The sequence below is a fragment of the Lepidothrix coronata genome, unplaced genomic scaffold, assembly GCF_001604755.1.
Source record: "Lepidothrix coronata isolate B3197 unplaced genomic scaffold, Lepidothrix_coronata-1.0 Scaffold181, whole genome shotgun sequence".
Taxonomy (NCBI): Eukaryota; Metazoa; Chordata; class Aves; order Passeriformes; family Pipridae; genus Lepidothrix; species Lepidothrix coronata.
In genome coordinates this window covers 1320848-1336864 of record NW_016690361.1, presented here as the reverse complement: position 1 = coordinate 1336864, position 16017 = coordinate 1320848, and the positions used below count along the sequence as shown (strand labels likewise).

At 39.8% G+C, this 16017-nt stretch overlaps 1 protein-coding gene and 1 long non-coding RNA gene across 3 annotated transcripts in view; one reads left to right on the top strand and one right to left on the bottom strand.

Moving 5' to 3' along the window:
• Positions 1-11513: 11513 nt before the first annotated feature.
• Positions 11514-16000, bottom strand: LOC108505029. The gene is made up of 4 exons (XR_001877348.1): positions 14895-16000; positions 14132-14195; positions 13431-13515; positions 11514-11845 (listed from the first exon to the last, which is right to left on the bottom strand). It is a non-coding gene; the product is annotated as an uncharacterized LOC108505029 (long non-coding RNA).
• Positions 12559-16017, top strand: part of TRIQK (triple QxxK/R motif containing) — a 62311-nt gene continuing 58852 nt past the window's right edge. The window contains exon 1 of one of the 2 annotated variants that reach the window (XM_017830620.1): positions 12559-12641. The gene's annotated coding sequence lies outside the window, so the exon portion shown is untranslated. Of the gene's footprint in view, positions 12642-15074; positions 15168-16017 lie in introns of those variants that run through there. The other variant, XM_017830619.1, reaches the window with a different exon arrangement.

Here is a 16017-nt window from a genome sequence, read left to right as displayed (position 1 = left end):
TGGATGCCTTATGATGCACCAGGTATTTATGTCAGTAATTCTCATTAAGTTTAATGTGAATAACAGTCACAAATCCCATGGGGACCGAGAGAAGAACAGATTCCTTAATGTTTCTATGAGGAATACTTTGAAACCTTCATAAAACATTCATATTTGATGGAAAGGAAAACCTACTTTAATAAAACATGTTTACCCTTATTATACAATCAGCAGTTGGTATTTTATCTAGTATTATCTTGAGTATAATGTATAACATACTTGCACTACCATTATATATTATTAGGTTAAGATTGCTTTACTTCATATTATTGGTTTGTTTATCTAACATTAACAGTTCATTTTACTGTAACCCCAAAATGGAGCATTTTAACTAAGTAAGCCAGAATGAACTCAAGTTGACACAACAGGTTTTTTTTTTTTCTTCCTCTAAGACCCTATTTCTGAATGTGGCTTCAAAGACAGACATCTGTACCACAGAATTGCTGAGTTCAAAGTTATTGTTTAAGGTTTATTTTACTGCCTTAAAGAAGGTCAGAATTAGGTTTGAGTCTCTTGTTCTGGGCACTGAACAAATGCAGCAGACTTTCAGAGGGCTAGTTTTCTGACTACAAAGGCGTGTCCCAAGACACCTGATGTGCCCTAAGGTATTTCACTTGGCTGCTTCAGAAGGCAAAATATCCTACAGGTTCTGTTCCTTATGTGCCAGTCCTGGGGGGAGGCTCCTAATACACCACAGCATGCATTAGATGCCTATGTTCAGGCAACTTAATCCCCCAACTTTAAAATGTCTGCTGCTTCCAGAATACATCCAGAGACATTTTGTTTGTGACTGCACACCCTCAATGTCCTTTGACTATAGAATGGCACAGGACATCCACAAAACAAGGCACATAGCTTCTGAAAATACTCGGGGTTGCATATATGCTGGTACGGAAATAGATACAAACAATTCAGAGGACAGCAAGAAAAGTAAGCTCTGCTCCATAAAAGCCTTCCTCTCTCCCAATGCAATTATCTTCATACAATATTCCAAGTCAAACTCATGGATATCTATTGTTAATGAAACATACTTAGCATAGGTTAATTTTAACTCATGTGTGTACATTTTAGAAATTCAGGATAAAATCTGTTCAAGTTCCTGTGCAGCTGAGTAAGTACAGGTGTGTGATCCCCAGTGTTTTATATACCTTCTAATGATTGCTGGCATTTCAACCATTGTAAAAATAAGAGTAGTACACACTTAAAGCTTACATATCATGAGTAAAATCTGCAACACTTCTCGAGGAAATGTTAAAATGTTCAACATCCATGTTCTCAACAAGTAAATACCACATTATAGGGCTACATTATGACCAGATTATATCTATTAGTTACTGCTGTGCACCATGCAAACCTCCGGATTCCCCTGGGAAATGAGAAAAATCATTTCAGACTTCAATAACTAACAATCAGTTATTGCTCTGGGCAATAATAAAGCTGAATGCAATTACGTAAAGTGAAGTTAGCAGTGTAACAAATGAAATACAGATTTCTTTCTCTCCTAAAATAAATGTAGCATCTCCTCATCACACACTACTGCATGGTATAAAAGGGTCTTCTAAACAGTGTTTTGTCTGAACAGCCTATTTCAGATTTGAAATATATGTAAGTAAAACTTATAGAAGTTACTTTTTATGACATCACTTGCATGATTAGTGCTGGAAAAAGACTAACGGCTATGAAACTGCAAAAGTAAAGCAGTCATTCTAGGAAAACAGATTTCAAAACAAGATTCTCTGCTCCCAGCAGTACTCCTCTTTGCACAGTAAAGACAATTTATCCCAAAAGGGAAATAGAAAATTTCTGTTCATAAAATGCCTTTGATCAGATTTTTCTCAAAACATGTTAGAGCTGTAAATGCAGCATTTCAGTCTTCATACTTATCCTACTTCCTGTCACATTAATTTATTATTTATTCTGCTAACATGAAAATGTTCAGTCTGTCAAGGAGGAAAAAGTGTTTTTATTTTAAGCTGATTTTTAAAAGAAATATTTGAGAACTGAAGTCCCTACAAGCTAGAACTTTTCTCAACTTAGCACTGGATTGTATAATATAAAGGACATACATAAATGTTTGCAGGATGAGGGGTTTTGCATATAACTCTGTAATGAATAATATTTTCAGCAAGAGTGAAGAGATTAGATACTGGATGAAAGAAAAATATGTACAAAAATATTAATAACTAAGAATAATACTGTTTACAGTTATATTACCTTTTGCCTTATTATGGAGAGTAAGTATTAATTCTCTATGCTGAAGTATTGCTAATTAATTATTTGCATGTACTTTCTTTTTGTCACTACAGAATTCAATTATCCTGGAAAAGATTTCCCAGTAGAAAGTTAATCCTAATTCCTGATCTTTTGAGAAGCCAGCTTTTAATTTATAAATACAGATTGGGCTTGAACCAAGAACATTCCAGTTATATCAAGCTACTCAAGTTTTTTTTTTTACACCTAATGTTGAAGAAATAGCTTCTTATTATGTAACTGCGTGATTTTTTTTATACTTTACCCTAAACCGATGTTGACATCTTTTAGCAGATCCTTGGAAGCTGATAACCCCTCTTTCAAATTGTGTCCACTATTTTGTTGTTGCAAAGTAGTTCATTAGTGTTACATGAAGCTCATTTTCAGACTTTTTCAGGCAAAGAATATCTTTCTTGTTGTATGTGTACATGGTGCATAGTTTGACATAGTATTATCAGTATTAGTAACACATTTACAAAATGTGTTGAAGCAATTCTAGTCAGATCTGGCAGCCCTTGATTTCAGTACATGCTCTATTGGAATAAAGATATTGAAAAGATTACTCTCTTTGGCTGCACTAATCGTGAATACCCTTTTTAAGTAATTTAGTTTATATTTAGATCATTCTGATAATTCTGATACAAATCTAATTTTAAAAAATAATTAAATCCAAGCAGCCATTAAAGCAAGGCACCATCAAGAAAAGCCCCAATACAGAGCGGCTGGGATAAAACACTACAGCAAGAAGCTGCATCATTTTAGTTCAGTATTGTCTCAGTTAACTGGAACTGCGTTTGGTAATTATTTGTAAGGTTTGAGAAGTTCCAGCTTCTTACTACTCTAGCCTTACTCAACCCTTGCAAAACAAGGAGGAGAATAGGGATGCTCTCCATGAATGCTGTCCATCATTATGAGCTTAAGATTCATTGCCCAAACTCTGGGTCTAGTAACATTTAGATAGTTTCCACAGGGGAGAGTGAAACTCACAAAGCCCTACTGCAGTGGGGGGGAATTAAAGGACTCATTACCATACATCTCTGGACTCTTGGCCAGCCAGGAAACACGGGTTATGCCTGTACTTACGTTAGTGGTTTGAAGTGCTGACAGAGAAAGCATCCACATTATTCTGGAATTCAGGCTGTGCAAAAATGCCATCTGCTTTTCCTCACAGGTGATGCCAGGATCTTTCTAGGAAGGATCCTTCTGTCTTGTGTCAATCATTACCAAAGGGAAAAGGTGCTGGGATGGACAGCCTTGCCAGGCACAGCATTCCAGCCACGTGGCTGCAGTGCAATTGCCATCTTTCCTCCCAACAGCAAAAAAGGACCAGCAGCAAACACAGTCCAGAGGACAGTGTTGAGGTTGCTCTCACACTTCAGTGGCCTGTAGCCACAACACATCAAATCAATTAGGCAAAGGCTGTCAAATTAAAAGACCTGCTCTCTAACTGTAAATTTGTTATTAAAATTATTAGGGAATTTTGGCAGTCCACTTGTGTTTGTGGGAAGAAATGGTAAAGCATAACTTTCTTAATAACAAAACAATAGAGCACACATTAAAGATATTAATAAATAGATGGTGAACCAAAAAAGTAGCTATTATTGCGGATACACTTTTAATGAGGTTTTTGCAGGGAATGACAGCAGGCCACATCTCCTTTAAGATTTTTGCCAAAGCCCCAGCTAGGAATATAAGTTCATTTTTGGACAAAAAATTAGAACAAAAAGGTTGGCAGATAGCAAATAACACTGAGGATGGAATTAATACAGTGGTAAGAATCTGTTGTTAATCTGGAACAATTAAACCATTTTTTAATGAAGCCAAACAAAGAATTATGACTGATACTTAGAAAGGTGGGAAGCTTTATTCTGAAAAATAATGATTTGAAACTATTAAGGTCACTGCTCCCAAATGATTCAAGGCAGTTTGCCAAACCAAAGCTTTGACAAAGCACATACTTAGTTGCTGGATATAAAACAATGTAATAAAGTAATGGCCAGGGTTAATGATATGCTTTAATTCTGAATTTGTCTGACTGGATCATTTTTTGAATAAATTATGTCTTCTATCATTTGTATTTTGGAAAGAATTTTGATAAATTAGACAAACCACAGCAGACAGCTGTAAAAATTATGTGAGAGCTGAAGGGAATGTCTAGCAGTAAATAATCTCAGTAAAACTTCCCAAATCTCAGTAAGTATAATTTATTAAAAGGAAGGTTAGATTGCGGTCTGATTACAGTGTATAAGCACCTTCACAGAGAAAAGATGCAGAAGAGTCAATGGCTGAAATAGAGAATCAAATAGATTCAAATGAGATATTAGAAACAGCTTTCTTTGGCTGTTATTTATTGGTTTTTTGATCTTAATTATGAATGAGATTAATCATGGGAACAAACCACAGCAGAAAAATGTCTGATTCTCCATCTCTGGATTTCCATTGCTCCTTTGCAGAGTGTACAACACATTTTGTTCAGACTTGTGTCCCTCTGCTCAGCAACCCTCAGTACAACAGTGAGTTGGCAAGTTTTACTAGCACAGGATATACAGACTGTGAGATCAAATAACCTAACCTTCTCTTTTCACTATAAACTATAAATTTGGGGAATGTAGACACCATTGTACACCTGCCTGTGACGAACTAAACTTTCTCTGAGATACATGTAATTTGTCATGATGAGTGAGACAAACCTCTGCAGGAGACATACTTACTGAATCATTTAATCATTTCATTGAATGATCTTGTCAACTGTTCATAAAATTTACTGATTATATAAAAGTCTAACATTGTCCACATAAAACAAACATTAAGTGGGAAGAAATATTTATAAGTGGGAAGAAATATTTATAAGTAGCCTTAACCACTAACTATAATCTAAATGCTACTCTGGTGGCAGTAACCTTAAAGTAACAGAAAATCTTTTGCAAAAAGAGATAAATGTCATTTACCCCCTCAAGGTGCAAATCTATACATATACAGAGTTTTACCATACACTAAGATACAGAATTTCTGGCTAAATTATAATTTACTTACAAAAGCAGGGCTCATCTATAGGACACATAGTCCAACAGCTGGAGGAGGCTGCAGAGCAGGAATTGGCTTCGCCAGCAGGACCCAAAACCACAGCATCTGTCATGATGGGTGGATCTGGGGAGATAACTGGGTCTACTGACCATCCCAGATAAAGCAAAGCAAGGAAGCAGATCCACAGTCCTGAAAAGATTTTCTGTTTTTAACCTGCTGCCTGATTTTTTTTTTATTTGGTGTCCTCTTCTTTTTTAGTTTTAGGAAGCAGCAAACAATTTCTCCTTATTTACACTCTCTGCAAACAATGACTTTGTTTCCCTCTCTCATGTTATCTCTTTTCCAGGATGAAGAGTGTTTATCAGTTTAATCCTCTCTTTTACAATAGCCAAATCTGATCATTCTTGTTACCTACCTCTGTAATGGTTTTAGGTTTTATGTGTCTTTCCTGAGACAGGGTTACAAGATGTAGTATTCAAGAGGCATACTGTTGTATAGTAAGGACTTCTGTTTTGTTCTGTTCTCTGTTCCTTTCTAAGCAACTCTGATTATTTTATTTTGATTTTTTGACCTGTGTTAAGCACTGTTCCAATACTTTTAGATAACTATCTACAGTTACCTCAAGGGTTTTTTTCTTGACTGCTAATAAAGACATAGAAATACAATGAACTCTGCCAAAGGCTGATTCTGGGCACTTGCATTTGATCATCTGTGCTGCTAAATAGCTACAAAGTCCCAAGCATAGAGTTGGCCTATGCGAGCCAGCTCTCTTCCAAGCTATTCTCAAGCATGGTTCAAGTTTCCTGAAGCACAAGTCATCGTCTAACAATTACTAACAGGTAACTGGCATTGGTAGCTGGTAGTTGACACACTGTTCTAGAGGGTTAGAGGGAACACTATTATGGGCATGTGCCATGACCTCAGTGTTAAAGAAAAGTCCTGAGCAAAACTAATGTGCAAGTATGTTTAGGTGACAAAAGGAAGACTAGGGAAAACGTGGGCCCATCGCTCAGAGAGACAGACGCTCTGGTTACACGGGACATGGTAAAGGCTGAGGCACTGAGGGATGCCTTTGTCTCACTCTTTACTAGCAAAATGAGCCTGCAGGTCCCAGAGACCAGGGGAGAAGACTGGAGGAAGGAAAGTCTGGAGCATTTCTTCCCCTCTTTCTAATGCATTAGAAACAAAGACTAGATTTCAGGTCCCACCCTTGCTAGGATAGGGCCCTAAGGATTCTGCTGTTGGATAACTGGGTATATGACAAACAGATCTCTGCTTATCCTGCTGATGTGTTCAACTCTGTATTAGCTAATGGAACAGTACTGTATAAAGGGGGACAGTGCATACTTCACTTAAGGCACACATCTGGGATGGGGGAGAATTAAGTTCAACTCCAGACTTAACAGAATACTTTATTATTTGTACAGAATAGGGGAGAATTCTGTGGGAAACTGAGGAGAACTGCATCAATCTAGTAATTTGGGGCACTATCATGCAATATGGAGAATATGGATCCCAAATTATATTAAAAATAATTTATAAAATTGTAAATACATTTTTGTTTCCTGGATGACCACACTAATATCTGGAGGCAGAGTATTTGTTTGGTTAATTTTGTCATCACAAATTCCATATTCATTGTTTGAAGCTGAGCTTTTTGTTTGATCGTATAATAGATAACTATTATGTTGATACCTTATGGGTTACCTTTTTAAAAAATTAACCAAAATATCATCACAGTAATTTTAAAAGATGTTATGTTTTTCCATAATGAAATATATCATTGTAATTACCCAATTAAATCAATAAATATGAAAAACTTATTCCACAACACAGATGACAGTTGTTCAGGTGTAAGAACTGTATGTATTACTCAGAATAATATTTTCAAGTACTGTATCAGAAAAAATATCATAAATTATAATGTTATCAGTCTTCAGTTGGTATTGGGACATGCTTATCTATCTATCTCTATATCTATATATATCTCTAAAATTATCATTTAGGTGAATGAGGATGTCAAAGTGTTCAAATTCAGTTCATAAGAACAGAAAATCTCTATCATATAGGAAATCTGTTAATATTGTAGAATATAAATAAGGGTTTTTTCCTTTATTAATTCTGCAATGTCCCCAAACAAATTACAGCTCACCTCTGCCTTGTAATAGGGCCTGTCCCAGAGACCTCTGAAGTCTCCAATTGACTCAACAGGCTTTGGATCTGGCCCTAAAGTAGTAAAACCTTTGAGGAATGTTTATAGATAACCACTTAGTCAGTGCTGGCTTAAGGAAAGCAAAAGGAAATAAATTAAATGCATCTTCCAGTGACATAAGTCTCATGAAGAATTAACTAGGATAAGTACTTATTCTAGTTGGTGCACTGTCAATCTGAACAATGCAGACAAAAATAATAATTAAAACATAGCTTCATGCTGAGATGAAACTTTCAAGAGTGTCTACTGTGTTAAGCTTATGATTTTTCTGGTTTTGTATTTGCAAGCATAATTATGTCCCAGAGGCAACAGGAGCTAGTGCTTGTCAGTCCCCATTTACCCTCTGATAGGAGATTAATTTCTTTACACAGATATCCAAAAGTTGATGTCAGAGCAATAATAATAATAAAGTAAACAAGTATTTTATTCTTTTAATCTGGAATGCATAATTTTAGGGCATAGTTATATAAATAATGAAAATATCACATCTACTTTAGACAATTAAGGGTAAACTGAAGGTAACATTTAATGTAGCATTGATTGACCATACCAACAAAATGACGGCAGACATCTGTATGGATGAGAGCAGTTAGGAAAATGCTACCAAGTCTATCAATACAGATTAAGCAGGGGTGGGATGGAGCAGACTTGATGGCTCAGAGTCCTGGTAATGGAATATGGAGCCTTTCACCTCCAGCACACTGACTTGAGCCAGCCTAGGTCAGTCTGTCACTGAAAGTCATTACCATCAGATGGTTCAGTGAAATGAGTTCGTCCTACTGGCAGGCTGTCTGTGTCACAAAATACACCATCTATCATGACTGATACCACGTTGAAACTTTCAGCTGGAAGGCTGGAAGGAAAGACGATGGGCTCCACATTCCTTCTATCTCTGTGGGAAGCATGGGTAAGGACAGTTATCTGGGGGTTAAGAAATTTTGAGGTTTTAGAAATGTTTGATTTGAGAGACAGTGGTGCCAACCACTAACTTGACATAGAGTGAGAGGAAGGTACTCGTGCTGAAGAAATTGCAACTGAAACGTAAGACAAGACATGAACTAACAGGCAGAAGTAGTAAATACGGGAGAAGCATGACAGGAGTCGGCTCAGCACACTAGCAGCATGAAGTTACAGTAGCTATCCTGCTGTAGGTCTCTTTTGGATGGATTTGAGAGTAACAGTGTCACATGGGGAAAGCAAAACAGGATTTTAAAAAAAAAAAAGTGCAATGAAAGCCAGAATTCTACGTTAGTCAGAGATGAAAAGCTCATATATAAAAACTAAGTGAAAACAAGAAGAGATAGGACTAAAGGATTTCAAAATGAAGGTGAAGTGTACACAGAGTGGGTAGAGAGATGGGAAACACTGGATAGATGCAAAGTGAGGAATTACATGGATAAAGGGATGAGCTAAGGCGATTATTTCTTTCAGCAACAATTCTGGTTGGATATGAGAACAGCAAGACTGTATCTGTCAAAGCCACCAGAAATTACATTGTTAGGAAGTGACAGGAGCATAAAGTGACAGGAGAGTTTTAGCTTTGTTGTTAGATGGGGAATATTGTACCTTTTAGAAGTTCTGGAGTAAGGTATTCCCTGAAAGATTTAATGATAGCCTGAACAGCAGTCCTAATTAAATAGCTGTTTTATTGGCAACATCCAGGCTACAGTTCTGGATGAGAGAAGGGGCAAAACTCTTACTCAATGATGGCAAAATTAATAGAACAAAAATAATTAAGAACATTCTTTCACATCTTTGGGCTTAACCTGGTAGTTAGACATACATAAGGAGACATCAGGTAAGACAATAGACAAGTCGTTGCATTTTGGGGAGATAGTTTTCTGTATCTGTGTTGTCAACTTGGAACAAAGATGTTGAACATCATTTTCCAACTTTTTGTCTAAAACTAACTAAACTCTAAAAGCTCAAGAACCGCTTCTCAGAGCTTTGCAAAAGATAAATAAAGAAGCCTACTTTCAGTGGGCTTAACTGAACTTCTATTAAAAAAAAATTACAAATCATAAACTTGGAAACCACTGCATACAAGAAAAAAAGGGACAGATTCTTGTCAAATTGTCGGGGTAAGCTGAAGATCTTGTGAAGGAATGAAAAATAGGGGAAAAACCAGGGAAAGAGTCACTGAAAACAACACCTGATACATTTTCTTCAAAATTTTGTGAGATAAAACCATTTAAGTTAAAAATACTTTTGGAGTTTTAAATTCATCTGCTCAAGGGATATGACACAAATTGATGAGTGTAGCAAGATCAATAAAAATTACTCTCTGATTGACATACACTTCAGTTATAGTTACATAATAGTAATGATATCCATCCTGTATTTATACCTGTAAGAGAGATTTAAAATATTTCAAGGGACGTATACTTCACTCAGGCTGCTTTTTATCCCACAAAAAGAAGCAAGTCTGTTTGTAGTACTTCATCTAAATGTAAACTGCTATTCTGAACAGTGGGAATGCCTTCTCTGCAGAAGAAACCTTGCAATGGGAAACATTTTTCCCATAAAATGAAGATTAAGAATGAAGAAGCGAAACAGTGAAACTAAAAATGAGAAAACTTCTCAGGAATCCTTTTCATGAAACTGTAATTCCTTGACTTCTTTATGGATTCAGTTTCGAGGCTGTTGGGCATACATAAGTTTATTACTTAGAAGAATAACTTGATGGTGAAATTAATAGTGTGATTAGGTGAAATGAATATTGTGATTAGGTGAAATTGTGTCCAGTTTTGGTTACCACAATATAGGAAAGATATTAAGCTATTAGAGAGTGTTCAAAGAAGGGTAATGAAAATGGTGAAGGGCTTTGAGGGGAAACCATACGAGGAGTGGTTGAGGTCAGTTGGTCTGTTCAGCCTGGAGAAGAGGAGACTGAGAGGAGACCTTGTCGCAGTCTGCAACTTCCTCGGGAGGGGAAGAGGAAGGGCAGGCACTGATCTCTTTTCTGTGGTGACCAGTGACAGGACGCAAGGGAATGCCCTAAAGTTGTGTCAGGGGAAGTTTAAGTTGGATGTTAGAAAAAGTTTCTTTCCGCAGAGGGTGTTTGGGCACCGGAACAGGCTCCCCAGGGAAGTGGTCACAGCACCAAGGCTGACAGAGTTCAAGAAGCGTTTGGATAATACTCTCAGGAACATGGTGTGACTCTTGGGGGTGGTCCTGTGCAGGGCCAGGAGTTGGACTTGATGATCCTTGTGGGTCCCTTCCAGCTTGGCATATTCTGTGATTCTGCGAAATTAGGTGAAACTGAACTAGAACCAGATGTACTTTGCTACTAGAACTCACACAGACAAATACCTCAGCAGTGGTTTAGATAATGCAAAATCATGTAACTGAAACACAGATTCTGATATTTCTTCATATTTATTTACTTCGGTTGTGATTACGCAGTCAAAATTCATGTATTCCAGTTATTTGAATGTGATTGCCATTTTGCACATAATGCTATATTCAAATATCCATGAGCATAATCATGAGTTGGGTTTAATTGAATCATAATAAAACAATCAGGGGGCCCCTGGTGGTCTAGTGGTTAGGGTGCAGGACTCTCACCGATGCGACCCGGGTTCGATTCCCAGCCCCCCGGGCAGATGGAGCTCGTCAGCCCTGTGTGGCAATCCATCTAAGAGAAGGTCACTCTAAACAAACCTACGTTCTGGGGCCCTCACTGCCACTGTCCAAGCTTGCTCGGCCCTGGCAGATGAACCTCAGGATTAAAGGGTGGGCTCAGTTCAGCGCACGCTGTGTCTCACCTAAAAAAAAATCCACTGCGCAGGCTCACAGGGTTAATGACCTTTCCCAAATCTTCGCTCGCGAAGACTGGCCATTATTAATAAAACAATCAAGAAATCAAAATAAACTATTAAAATATTTTATATGTATATGATTCCTGGCTTACTATTAGGAGTATGAATGAAATAAATTATTGTTCAGAATTCTGAACACAGAAGTTAGAAAAATCAGAGGAGGTGCTCACAGTGGATGTGACAACACCAGTCCCAGAGGGGGACAAGATTGCTTGGGAAGAAAATGTAAGGTTGTGTTCAGTGAGCTGCCATGTTCACAGCAGCTAAACACCCTTAGTGTGAAATTTCTCGGCAAAAAAAAATGTACAAGAACAATTTTGTGTCTCATCACTCAAAACAGGACAGTCTATCTTTCTAGGAAAGCTGTATCATTTGAGCTATTTATTAAGCTTGCGACAGAAATGACTGGAGAAAACTCTGTGGTTTGGTATGCGTGCCAGATACAAACTGAGTCATCAACTTTTCTGTAGGCTCGCTCTCCACTCTGTATGCGTGTCACCTAGAAAGATGGGAAAGTTCAGCTGGGTACGGTTTTCACTTCCGAACTTGCAGAGGTAAACAAATGCAAATATTTCTTTTTCGTGTTTCTTTCCTTACAGGGGAGTGTTACACTTGGTTATCAAGTGCCATTTTGCAGGAACCAAGGCATGCACTAGCAATACTAATCAGTAAGCTGTTCCAAGAGTCAGTGGCTTGCTTCTTGCACCGAAGTAAAGCAATTATCTGTTGCAGAGGACCTAGCATCATCTCAAGGTGGCAAAAAAATTATCTGACAGGGTTCATAATTTGCCATGTGTTATGTTTTTATGACCTTAAGTTCCCAATTAAGCGGGCCTGTGATGGTAACCATCGCGGGCGGAAACTAGATTATCTTTACGGTCCCTTTCAATCCAAACCATTCTGTGATGTTAAGGTGTCTAATTGCTTTTCACTCTACCTGTCTGGAGCAACAATTCGGACACAAGTAGGAAATAGCAGTAAAAAGCTACCAGAGGGCGTGAACGGGGTATGCTGAAACACTCCACGGCTGAGCTTTCAGCCTCCCCCAAAACACTCTCCCCACAAAATCCAAAGAGACAACCGAGGGCCGCAGGCAGCCGGGAACCCTCCCGTCGCCGCACGTGCCGCGGAGCCGGAGCCGGAGCCGGAGCCGGGGCCGGGTCCAGGGCCGGGCAGGGCGGGCGGGCCCGGGAGGCGGGGACGCTGGGGCAGGACGCGGCGGGAGCCCCGCTAGCACAGGAAGTCGCTCCGCCGCGAGAGGACGCAGGAGGCGGAGCTGTGCCGCTCGGCCCGAGGTACCGCGCCGCGTCCAGGGCAGGGCGAGGGGCCCCAGTCGCCGGGCCCGCGGGGCTGTCACGGCGCCCGCCCCTCCCGCGCCGCGGGGGCGCCGCCATTGGCCCCGCGCACGGAGCGCCCGCCAGCGCGGCCAGCACGCTGACCGCCGCGGGGCTGCGCGGCCATTGGCCCGCGGGAAGCGCTCTGCGCCGCGATTGGCCGGAGCGCGCTGCCAATCGGGGCGGCCCCGCCCCCGGAGCGCGGGCTGAGGGGCCGGGGCCGGGGCCGGGGCCAGGAAAAGCTGCGGCGCTGTCCTGTCCTGGGGCTGGGCGTGCTGCCTCACCCGCAGGGAGCCTCTTTGGCTGCCTGGGCTGCTTTCCCCGTACCAGCGAGTGGTGCCGCGCTGGGTCCCTCACCAGGCTACCTGGAGGGAAACAAACCCCCCGTCAGGGTCTCGGCGGGGCCTTGTTGCAGGCCTGGCCCGGGCCCGCCACTCTGGCCGAGCTGGCTGAAGCCCGCGATGCTTCCATGGGAGAGTAGCTCGCGGTTTTCCCTCGAGAGCGCGACCCCGCCCGTGCTGACGGCCGGTGGGGTGTGGTTGGTGTGAAACCCCGCCTGCCCGGGGTGTCGCGGTGGCTGGAGCTGGACAGTCCGCCGCTCTGTGTGTGCGGACCCCAGGCGCTCAGTGAGGCCGGGACGTGCCGGAGCCGCAGCACGTGCGGTGTGTGGCGGGGCTGGGTGTGTTTGGCCGGCTGTGGGTGTGCAGTAAATCTGATACAACCCGGAGCTGTTGAGCTGGCTGTGTTTACCTTCCAGGCGTGAAGGGTTCCGGGTACATTGGGCTCCTTTGTATTTTCTGCAGAGTGCGCTGGTCATGGTTGCGCTCAGAAAATCCTGGACGGAATTATGTGAGAATATGTGAGCTGCAAAACTTCTGAATGTGAGGTGTTGGCAGGGGATTCTGCCACCGTGTTTGTGTGACTCGCAAGCTGCTCCACCTTCCATCAGCCTACACAGTTACGAGGACAGAGCACAGCAGTACCAGAAAGCCCCTTTGAAAGACCTTATGGTGTAACTGGGCTGTATATACAGCACACATGTTCACACTCAGTAATTCAATTACATTTCTTGCAGGTTTTGAGTTCTACCCTGTTGGGGACCAGGCTCATTCCTAAATAGCTAATCAGAATGAAAGAGTACCTGTTACTAAAGATATATTGACTTTCATCCAGCCTTTGCTACTGATATGTGACTTCTATAGTGGAAAACTGTATAAAGTGATTTTTAAGGGATACACAAAATTCTACAAATACGGGGAAAATTGAACCATTTTTTAAGTATTGCTGTTTGGCATGTCATCCTTGGCTGAATCACTTCCCGTTGAATCACAAAACAGGCTAGGGACAAACTTCATTGTTCAGAAAATAGTTTGTCTGTTCACGTAAGGAAAAATTTGGTAGGTTTTTTTTGTTGGAATGATCATCTTTGATCATGAATTAATACTATTTACCTTGTGGGACTTCTTTTCTGTCTTCATGGAAGCAGTGAAGTTCTAAGTCTACTTCAGGTCAGTTCTGTAAGTGTGAGCATAGAAGAAACAAAGTGTTGACTTTGAAATAAATTAATACAAACAGTTGACAGTTTCTTTAAAAAAAGGTGAGTTGCTCACTTTTTTGTTATTTTTCCCTCAGTATGTAAATCCCTTTTGTAATTTATTTTCTAATTTGTAATTCTATAATTTATGTATAGTCTTCTAGCTAAACCTGTTTGAGCAGGGATAGATGAGCACAAATAGATTGCCTCAAGAGGTTCTTTTCAACATCAACAATCCTGTAATTCTGTGAATTTGATTTATTAATGTAGCCAAGTAGAGATTACAACAAGGTTCTACAATTGACTTCTTAGTCTGCTTAAGTTAGTATTTTGTATCTGCAAAAACAATACAGAAAATACTCAGTTACTGTTTCAACGCAGATGTGGGAGCTCTTCAGATATCTAGGTTTGGAAAGATTGCTTCAAATCAAATGACTAAAGCAGAGATTCCTGTTAACATTGGTAAAACTCCCCATATAATTAGCTTTAAATCTTGTATCAAATTACATACAAAGACGTATATGTCTTTCTGTTAAGTCACATAAAAACAGGACTATTTCTGAGGAGCAGCTGAATTCCAGAGTTTAATTACTGCATTACATTGAATGACCATGATTTTTCCATACATCTTTCCTTAAGAACATACTTTAGCAAAAGGTAATATGCAAGGGGATACATACTTTCTTCATAAAATCAGGAGTAAAGGCAGTGATTTTATTACTGGGGCTTTTTTGGTTGTTTGGTCTTTCTTTTCATAAACTTGAATGATACAGAATAAGCTTATATGCATTTGAAGGTTCCACACTGACTTCTGCCCGTCCTGTGACTTCATAGCTCTCGCTGTTACACTCTGAGGCCTTTTCAGAGATGGAAGCCAGTTTGTGTGCCAGTTTTGTAGCAGGTATGGGAAAATCCTCCCTGTTGGTCACAAGTACAGAACGGAGACTAGTCATGTAAGCTAATCTGTCAACCTGTGGTACTGCCCAGAGTATCTTTAGGATTTACTTAATTCAAATATTTCAGCCAAATCCCACAGCCCAGTCTAAAGGGCAGCTTAAGCTCACTGTACTCTATTGCAGCAGCTCCAGGAAACCTCTAGTCTACACAGAAAACAAGACAAGGCTTTTATATTTTTTGCTGTGCAGTGCAGGTATTTTCCTTGGATTTTTCTGTGAAATTTGTTTCTTGAGACCATGAATTAATATTGGCTAGATAATTTTAAATGTATTTAATAATGAATCAATACCATCAAGATTTTTAGAGTTTCTGTGAGATTCCTCTCATAACTAGGAAGTTGCTTTGTGGGTTTTTTCCTTTGCAATATTTCCATATTAATCTAAATTTTTCATTAGGCAAGACAAGCTGTGAATTATAGATGAGGATAGGATACTTTGGAAAGTCTTTATATGTTGCTAAAGTGTTCTAATGTTACAAAATTAGGTTACTTGTTAAAAAACCCTAAACCAGTTGAATATCATCTTGAAGGACTGAGCCACCGTGTTAAGTACTTAGGAAGAATAAGTGAATTGTTGTGTTTACACATTATGAGATACATAGAGAGATTGGAACATAGATGGTTGTAAGGTATAAACAAAGAAGCCAATGATTTCCATTTGCAGTAGAAGTCTCCCTCAATCCTCTGACTCTCATACAATACTACTGTTGTAATGCAGTTACTCCTGAGAAACAAGACTATGAATGTCAATGTTTTCTGACACAAATGCTGCTTTAAATTTTTCTCTCTTGTGGATTTTTTCATTTGCTTGCAGGTTTACTTTTGATTGAGGAAAAAATGTGAAGAGA